This window comes from Aethalodelphis obliquidens, unplaced genomic scaffold (assembly GCF_003676395.1).
Source record: "Aethalodelphis obliquidens isolate GAN/ISIS:26980383/991018 unplaced genomic scaffold, ASM367639v1 scaffold13, whole genome shotgun sequence".
Lineage (NCBI taxonomy): Eukaryota > Metazoa > Chordata > Mammalia > Artiodactyla > Delphinidae > Aethalodelphis > Aethalodelphis obliquidens.
The window spans coordinates 31,524,217-31,534,886 of NW_020837957.1; the positions used below are offsets into that span (position 1 = coordinate 31,524,217).

General features: G+C 37.1%; 1 pseudogene; it reads left to right on the forward strand.

Moving 5' to 3' along the window:
- The first annotated feature begins 9,151 nt into the window (after window positions 1–9,151).
- On the forward strand, window positions 9,152–9,750 carry LOC113624606 (bifunctional 3'-phosphoadenosine 5'-phosphosulfate synthase 1-like; annotated as a pseudogene).
- Window positions 9,751–10,670: the final 920 nt, after the last annotated feature.

A 10,670-nucleotide genomic window follows, 5' to 3' on the forward strand; every position in this document is an offset into this window, starting at 1 on the left:
TTTTTATTGTCACGTCTAAGTACTATCAATCAGAGCTCATAAAATGTACAACCCTTAAAACTGAGCAGCTGAATCTTGAGACAATGTGAAAATGGCCTTTGAAAGTAAGATTTATTTATATCTGAATATTATTTTATTTTGATATTGTCTGTATTTATTTCACTAATACTTTATTTGTTGATATTTTACAACACTCTAAAATTTTTTAACAACCAAATTTTTTTTAAATGTATGAGTAAGATAAGACATATATATGTATATAGTATAATATATGTATACAAACATATACATATATATTTACAACAGTAATATTTAAAATAACTTATTTGGACTTTTTATTTTTTCATTTGAATCCAGCTTCATCCAAACACCTGCTAAAAATGCAAAAGGACGTTGCCACATACACACATCATGGAGATAAATAGAAAAATGAAAGGAGCAGTAGTTTCCCTCATATACTCCACCAGTTCCATCTGTTATGCAAGAGACATTCAGAGAAATGGGCCTTAGCATCCAGATACTGATGTTTTAGTAGGAAAAGTCATACAGTTCCTGACACAGAAAGTAGATTTCTACATAGTATGTATCTATACAGTATATGTATCTTAGCTTTTGTGCATCACCCATTGTTCTTGGGTGAGTTGTTAGTAAATGACTATATGCCTCATCTATTTTTATTAGATCAATATCTCCTATTTCACACTTTGAGCTCCTAGAGGTAACAGCATGGAACCTATATGACAGGTAAAAATGGAATTCCATTTTTATTGTTGTAAAAAGGAAAAGAGGGAGAAGGAAATACTAAAGGGATTAATACATACTGGAATTGTTTATTAAGTGAATCAAAATGGCGAATACTGTATGCTAAATATTAAGCAGCAAATAATAAGTGACCATGAGCATATTTCTCACTAAACCTTAGATTTACAGGACTTCCAGCTCATATAATTAGGCTCCAGTTGTGGGAAATAGCCTGTCCTTGCAATTCAATGTTTATGATATTAGATAAATGTTCAGAAGTGTCTTCACCCCCAAAGATGTGATGAAGATGACCTGTTCAAAATGAGAAAACTTATTAGTTCCATGAGCCAAATCCAGCCTATAACCTGCTTTTGTATCATTCATGAGCTAAGAGTGATTTTTACATTTTTAAATGGTTGAAAAAAAAAGAGAAGATTTTATGGCACATTAAAAATATATGAAGTTCAGGTTTTGGCTTTCACAGAGTTTTATTGAGATATAGACATATTCATTCCTATACAGATTATCTATGACTGTTCATGCTACAGTGACAGAGTTGGCTGGTTGTGACAAAGAAATATGCCTGCCAAGCCCTTTACAGAAAAAAATCTCTGACCTTTCTTTAGAGCAATGCGTTAGTGCTAAAGAACTTCTGTGCTTTGAGCTAAAACTCAACTTTAATGGTCAAAGTTTTGAACCATTAAAATAATATTTAATGTGGCATTTTGCACAAAGCTCTTTTATTGATACATCTTATTCTCTTGGATTATTTTACACTAGATGTTGTCTGCAGGTCCTAAGCACATACATGAAGCTGTGACACCATTAAATTACCCAGGTAAAATGCCTAAACATTGCCAAAGACTGACCAGCTAGAGCTACCCATAGCTGTATAGCAGGACAGTAACACACTTAATCTTTTTGAAATATATCAGAACCACCAAAGAAAAGCTAAGTTAGTTTTTTATGAAATTGATGACAGAAGATACTGACATCATTCCATAATAAGCCTCCCACACTGGATAAGTGCCATTACAGAAGCTACATTCAGCATTGGTGTCAATTGACACTGAAGTATTACAATAATAACAATATTTAGTGACCAGGCAATAGTTAGGTTTCATACCTGCTCAATCACTTGGCTCCCAGTTTGACACCACTAAGTATATTCTTGTGAATCATCTTTCCTAATTAAAGATATATTTTCCAATCCATAAAATGGGAGTATAATTATCTATTTACTGTGTTAACATCCTAAGTTTAACTAAGTAATATATATATAAAGCATCCAGCATTCTGTCTGGCACACACCATAGTGTTTAATTGTTAGTTGTTAGTTTCATTCTTATTCCACATTTTTCTCTGGGTTCCCTGTAATGCATCAATCAACTGTGTAAAATCTTTCAGAATTCCAGAAACATTTTTTCATTTCTCCAGAAATATTAGTTAGTTTCCCAAGACTGAATTGTCATACCAATACTTCAGTGGTAATATTCAATAGTAAGAAAAACACATTACAGTTCTTAGTAGAACTTAGAAACATATGAAGGCACACAAATTGCTATAAAGTAATTTAAGCTACCACAGGAGATAGGGTATAAACGATGCACACAGATTGGTTATGATTTACAAGTATGCTGTGTTTTACAAATTTTGTGGCAATGTCAATGATTTACATTTGAGAACACATTTTCCAAAAGAGATGATAATATGTGTGGAGGTTTAGGTCATAGGTTACATAGGTCTAATTATTTCATTTATTTTTTTTTCAACAAATATTTAATAAGTATCTACTATGTGTAAGATACCAGGTATTCAAATATGAAAGAATAAAATATAAAATAGTGAGCCGTTATGTAAATTAACCTATAGACTCAACTAATTCATATATAAATACATATTGTAATGAGGTCTATCAAGAATAACAGCAGTGTGCTAAAAGAGAAGACTGTTGAGCCTTTCTATGATGCTGTATTTAGGGCTTTAGGAAAACTTCTTTGGGGAAATAGCATGTCAGCTAAGAAACAAAAGATGAGTTAGCCAGTTGAAGAGTTGGGAAGCATGAGATAGCTCTGCCCTGCCAAATCCACCCTTCTCTCTGCTCTGTACAGCAAGAGGATGATCCATAGGGACTGCCTTAATGGGTTCCCTTGTCCTCTGGCTTCTTATTTCCTTTGGCCAGTGGGAGATAGGATAATATAGGGTGGGAAAGAATGAGTTTCGGTATTTGATCCCCTAATTTTCTCTCCGTTGTGTTATAGTGGGTGACTGTGCTCCTCTACTAAAATCTATATAGCTCTTGTCCGTTACCCTTCTCTATACCACTATCCTTTCTAGTTCTAGTATTCATTCCTTCCCATTGCCCTTTCAGGCCTAGGAATAGTAACAGCCTCCCGCTCTTACTAGCCCTCTGGTCCTTCAGTTGGTGGCATGGAAGGAAGTACACCAGGAGAATAGACATTGGCAGAACAAATGGCTATGCCAATTGATTACTTTGACAACAAAAATGATTATGAGATCAGCTGGAGACTTCAGATGACCCCATAAAGATTACTCAGGAAAAAAATTTCTAAATCTGAATCAGAGCTGAAAGTCATAAAGCCCTAATAATAGCTCTGAAGGATCTCTCATCTTCCATAGTCACAGGTAAAGTACTGATGTAAACTAAACCCAAAGCCTGGTTATAAGGGCTGTAGCATGGCAACACAGACTCAGGGCTTAACTGTCTTGTGCTAAAATCAGAGTACTAGTGGAAAAGGAGTAGAAACTGAGTGAAGTCTATTATGGTAGAAAATGCCAAATAAGTCCCATGGAACTTCTCACCTTCCTCCATATCTGTCAAGAAAAGTAAACCAAAAGAAATTTTGCATTCCCCAAGGCATTATAGAGATTAGCAAAGCCTTCAAAAAGACAAAGTATTCCTATAATATCCCAATCTCTTGTGTCTAGTTCACAAAAAAAGTGGGTCATGGAAAATAAAAGTCAGTTATCACAGACTTAACCAGGTGGAGATACCAATCATAGGTGCATTTCTGGACGTGATATCTTTCATGGAGCAAATCAACCCAGCCCCTGGCAGCTAGCATGCAGCAATTGACCTGATTGACCTGGCTTTTTTTCTATATCTTTCAGCAAAGATAATCAGAAGCAGTTTACCTTCACACGTACAACAGTATAAACTTATGGTCTTGTCTCAGGGTTATGTCAACTGTCTTGTGCTGTCATAATATAGCCCTGAGTCCCCTTGATATCCCATAGAACATGACACTGGTTCATTCCATTTGTGACTTTATGCTAACTGAATCTAATGAACACAAAGTGGCAGGCACTTTAGATGCCTTAGTAAGACATACGCATGCCAGAAGGTAGGAAATAGGACTATGAAAATTTAGAAGCATACCATATTCAGAGGGTCCAATAGTCTAAGGACTGTCAGGATATTCTCTCCATAGTGATAAATAAGTTGCTGCAAATTGTATTGACCACCATGAAGAAAGTGGCACACTTCTTGCTGAGTTTCTTTGTGTTTGGGAAGAAACATAAACCTTATTTAGTAATTTGTTAGGCTTCTCAGTTTCTTCTGTGTGCCAGTTGACCTTTTCATTGAATTATGACTCTTTGGACACAGTGGCATTGAAATTGTCTGTGGCCGACAGGGATATCATATGAAGCTTTGCACAAGTCCAATAGGTGAATCACAGCTCAGACCACTAAGATTTGGGAAGGAAGCAATGCCCTTATGCTAGCTACAATTCTTCTTTTGTAAAGGAGCTCTTGACTAGCTACTGGGCTCTGGGCCTGCCCAAAATTTTGTCTATGGAACCCTAGTGATTTGTAATCGATAGACTAGATGTTATCTGATTAATCAAACCATCAACTTAGATGTGCATTATAAGCATTGCATTGTAAAAAAGAAATGATATATTCAACTTGGTTGCCCAAACAGATTTGGAAGGCACAAGTTAACTTCATTGGCTGGTGGCTCAGATCCCCAAGGTACTTCTACAGCTTTATCAGCTCTCCAACAACCCACATGTGGAACTGCATAGGGCTTCCCTACCCTATGACCAATAAAGGAGAAGAGAAAACAAAACTATGGCTTATAGGTAGACCTGCTTAATATGCTAATTCAAGCTAGAAGTCGATAGTGACCTTAATATAGTCCAACTCGGGGGTAGCCTTGAAAGACAGCAATGAGGGTAAATATTTCCTATCGCAGAAATTGAGGTAGTACATCTGATTGTCCACTGTGCATGGAAGGAAAGGTAGAATTAAGTGCAGATATATATTGATTCATGAGCAGTGGCAACAGGTTGTCTAAATGGTCAGGGACATGGAAAGAATTAAGTTGTTAGAGTAGTGATTTATGAGAGAGTTTCATAGAGAACTTCTTTAGAAAGAATACAAAGTGTGAGATTTTTTCCCACAGGAACAAATCCACCGTGGAGAATGCTTTCAATAGTCAGATGCACAAGGTTTTGTTCCCTGTGGCTATCAGTAAGTGTCTTTCTCCAGGGACCCCCACTCTTGCTCAAATGACCGATGTACAGAGTATTTCTGAGGAGCAGGGTCGAATGCTAGTCATGGGTTCTGTAACATGAATTTCCCCCCATAAAGCCTGATCTTAATATCACCATGCCAAGTGGTCCACCTGCCACAAGCAGCTCCATGTGACACCATTCCTCAGCAGACTGGCCTGCTTCCTGGTGGAAGGTTATTAAAATAAACTTTTCTGTCATGAAAGAGAGAGTGACTTGTCCTCACAGACATAGGCTTATTTTTCAGATACAGAAATCCCTTTATTGTCCACAGAACTTTACCAGTACCATCCTTCCAGATACCTTATCTACAGCCATGGCATTCTGCACAATATGACCTTACAAGGGGTGACACCATTTACAATGAAAGATATATGCCAATGGACATAGGCCTACATAATTCACTGGCTTTACCATGTCTCCCCATCAGAAAGCAGATGGATAAACAGAATGGTGAAATAGCCTGCTGAAACCACAATTACGGCATCAGCTAGAAAACATCATGGGAGGCTGGGATTCTAGCACAGAGGAGGAAGTATGTTCTTAATACTTAGTACCACTCTCCCATGGCTAGAATCAAGTTTTAGAGGTGAAAATGGTCCCTCTAAGTATTATATCAATAAACTACCAAAGAAAGCTTTTCTTCCCTTCATATTTGTTTTGGGGAATGTTGGTGTGCAGTAGAGGAAAGTTGGTGTCCAGTAATGGAACTTTGTATCCACCAAGACACACAGTTATAGCCTCATTGAGTTAAAAGCTGAGACTGCTTCTAAAATTTCAGACCCTCATGACATGTAACAAACAGACAGAAAGAGTGTCACTGCATAGTCTGTGATGACACATCATGATTAAAAGTTGAAATTGGGTTACCGCTACCCTTTAGGTACAAACTATGAATGGAGCCAGATAATTCACTAAGGCATCTACATATTCCTTGTGCTCAATAATTCTGAACTATGGAAAACTAGGACAACCCAGTAAATATGGAATCACCAAGGATTCAGAGCCTACAGATATGGAGGTTGGACCATCCCACCAAATAAATAACACTATTCAGCTGAGATGGATAATGATGGAAACATAAAATGGGCTGTGGAAGAAGGCAGCTACCTTTATCAACTTAAGCCTCATGTCTAACTATAGAAGTAGAGGATATAGTAGCTATGTTTTATGTTAGTTAGTTGCTTCTCTTGCACCCATTTCCTCCCTCCTCACCCCCCCCACTCCCTCCTGCTGTTACCTTATATGAAGAACACTGGTGGTGGCTAAACATTACTTTCCAGGTAGGATTTTGATTGCATTGACCTACTCTATGATGAGGCATTAGTTCAGAGGGGACATTTTGGGTGTCTCCTGTAGTGGGGAAACAAATATTTCACCTGGACAAATGAGGAGAGGTTGCTGAGAGGCAAATGTACTTGGCTGTGCTAGGTATCTTCTGTCTGACCTTCTTGTTCTGGCTTCACCTTTCTACCTGGGCTATGTCCCAGGTATGAATTGAATCAACAAGCTCCTTTGCTTTCTGGTTTCCATTTGGGTTCCAACTGAACAGGAGTTTAAGGGGAAACAAGAGGCAAAAAGTGGGATTTTTCTTTTCTCTGCTTATTCCTTATTGTACCACAACTTTCAGGGGCTATGTTCCTCTAAGGTCATAGTTCTTGTCCTGTGGCCTTTTCTTATGGCTACAGTTGTCTTTCCATCTCCAGATTCTGTTAATCTCTCACTCCCCTTGTTCCTTCAAATCTTTGAGTCACATTAAATCATATGCGTATGTGGACAATTTATTTAAGACATGTGGAGTATTGCTAAATAGTGTGAGAAAGATGCTCTTTCAGTCAATGATGCTTCATTAATTGAATATCAATATGGAGAAAAATAAAATTTGACCCTTAGCTCAAACCATACATAAAAATTGATTCTAGGTGAGTAGTTGACCTAATTATCTAGAATATAACATTATCATGAACTATAAGTAGGAAGATATATTTTTAACCAAGTAACCAAGAAACACTAACTAAAAAGGAAATATCAAATGTTAACTGCATTAAAATTAAGAATTGTATTCATCAAAATACATTATAAATTAAACTATACAGATTGAGAAAACATTTTCAACATATATAGCCAATAAAGGACACTTATCTGAATATATTAAAACTCTTACAGATCTAATAAAAAGACAGCACAATAGAAAAATAAGCAGGGGCCTCAACAGGCACTTTCAAAGGAGGTTATCTAAATGACAATACAATATAAAAAGGAGCTCAACTTTGTTGTGAAAAATGCATATGAAAACCATAATGTGATACCACTGTAACCAAGCTAGTATGACTAAAGATATTTTTTAATGACAATACTAAGTTTTGGCAAGGATATAAGGCAATAGAAATCTTTATATACTACTGATGGGAGTATCAGCTGATATAACTACATTGAAAATTCTTTGGCATTATCAACTAAAATTGAGCAGACATAAATCCTGTGTCTCAGCAGATCACTCCTACGTATAATCCAACATAATTGCATGTTTGTAAGAAACAAAACACATGTTTAAGAACATTAACAGCAACAATTTTTATAATATTCTAAAAACAAGAAAATAACCAAATGTCACTGAATAAATAAATTGTTGTATACAAACATACCTGGGAGGTACTGTGGGTTTGATTCCAGACCACTGCAACAGAGTGAATATCACAATAAAGCAAGCCACATGAATGTTTTGGTTTTCTAGTACGTATAAAAGTTATGTTTACACTATACTATAGTCTATTAAGTGTGCAATAGCATTAGGTCTGAAAAAAACAATGTAAAAATCTTAATTTAGAAATACTTTATTGCTAAAACATGGAAACCATCATCTGAGCCTTCAGCAAGTCATAATCTTTTTGCTGGTGGAGGATTTGAAATATTGTGAGAATTACCAAAATGTGACATAGAGACATGAAGTGAGCAAATGCTTTTGGAAAAATGACACCTGCAGACTTGCTGGACACAGGACCACAAACTATTGATTTCTAAAAACTGCAATATCTGTGAAGCACAATAAAATGAGGTATGCCTGTATTCATTCAATGGAATAGTATACTGCAATGAAATGAACAAATTAAAGGTACAGGGATAAATTTACAAACATAAAATAAAGCAAGAGAAGCCAGACAAGAATATATTGCATATGATTTCATTTGTGTGGAATTCAGAGAACAATTAAAACTATAGTGTTTAGGAATATAGGCTTAAGGAAGTGTTTACCCTATAAGGCATGATAATGATTACCTTTACAGGATAGTGATTAAAAGGTGGCGTCACTACCAAACTTACAGAAATAAAAAGTATCCCATGGAAATACTGTAAACAATTATATGTCAATAAATTAGATGATTTAGAGGAAATGGCCAAATTCCTAGAAACACAAATTACCAAAACTGACTGAAGAAGAAATAGAAAATTTGAGTAGACCTCTAACAAAGAGAATGAATTAGTAATTTTAAAACTTCCCACAAAGCAAAGCTCAGAACCAGATAGCTTGACTGATGAATTCTATCAAACATTTAAATGGGAATTAATACCAATCCTTCACAAACTTTTCCAAAACATAAAGGAAGAGGGAACATTTTCAAACCTATTCTATGAGGCCAGTATTACCCTGATACCAAAACCAAAGATATCACAAGAAAAAAAAAAAATCCCATATACTTCTGCCCTGACCCATATCAGAGGTACAGCCAACGAGCCACACAACTAGAATCTAGAGCATAAAGTGCCTAGGTCAGAGCATACCTTCCTGCTCTGCTCCACCCCCACAGGCCTCCCCTCCTCCTTCTAACCTTTGGGGGTTGAAAACCCCGGCACCCTGTGCACTCTCTACAGCCATGAAGGTCCTTGGGAACCTGTACAAGAAAGACATACTGAGCAATAACATGCAGAACTAGGGAAGGCAGAGAGCACCTAATGTCACCTATCAGGCTCACCATGTCAGCAGGAACAAGAGGTCAGGTGGTAGAGACCAGAGGTGGCTTTTTTTTTGGTTGCACAGTTTGGCTAACAGGCTTATCTGGAGCAGGAAAAACCACGGTGAGCATGACTTTGGAGGAATACTTGGTTTGCCAGGTTATCCGTGCTGTACTTTGATTGGTGACAACGTTCATCAAGGTCTCAATAAAAACCTTGGCTTTAGTATTGAAGAGAGATGAGAATGTTCGTTGAGTTGCAGGAGTTGCTAAGCTGTTTACAGGTGCTGGCTTAGTGTGCATTACAAGTTTTATATCGCCTTATACTCAAGATCACAATAATACAAGGCAAATTCGGGAGGGTACAAGTTTGCCTTTCTTTGAAGTATTTGTTAAATGCACCTCTGCATGTTTGTGAACAGAGGTTATCAAAGGACTCTAAGAAAAAGCATGGGCTAGAGAAATTAAATGTTTCACTGGGCTTGGTTCTGAATATAAAAAACCAAAAGCCCCTGAATTGACGCTGAAAACAGACTCCTGTGACATAAATGGCTGTGTGCAGTAAGAGTTATGGAACTTCTTTGGGAATGGGATATTGTACCTGTGACATCTTGTGTGTGCCAGAAAATAAACTTCATTTGGCAAAAACAGATGGAGAAATATTATCAGCATTAAAAATTAATAAAGTGGTTGTGCAGTGTGTGCAGGTTTTGGCAAAAGATTGGTGCATCTCACTGAACGACTTTATGAGAAATGGGGAGTACTTGCTCTGCCTTCATTTTGATTATCTTCTGGCTGGGGACATCATTAATTTGTCAGTGCCTATATTTCTGACAGCTACTCAAGAAGATAAATGCTGGACATCTGGACAGCTTTTGCTCTGATGTAGGAGGGTCACTGTGCAGCTCTTCTTCTTCACAATCCAGAGCTTTTTTTTTAACACAGGAAGGAGGAACACTGTGCTAGACAGTGAGGAACAACATTCAGGTCCACCCCTACATCAAGAATTGTTTTGGAACAAGGAGATTGGCTGACTGAAGGAGATCTTCAAGTCTTTGACCAAATTTATTAGAATGATGATCTTGATCAGTATTGTTTCACTCCTACTGAGCTAAAGCAGATGTTTAAAGATATGAAGGCTGATGCTGCCTTTGAATTTAATTATGAAACTCAGTCCACAATGGACATGCTCCATTAATACAGGATACTCAAAAGCAACTTCTAGAAAGGGGCTTATAGGTGCCCTGTCTTTCTCCTTCACCCTCTTGATGGCTGGAGAAAAAATAATAATGTTCCTTTGAAGTGACACAGGAAGCAACAGGCTGTAGTGCTAGAGGAATCCTGAAACAACAGTGGTGGCCATCCTTCCATATCCCATCATGGACCAACTGAGGTCCAGTAGCATTGCAGAACACTGATGGTCGCAGGAATCAACTTTTAT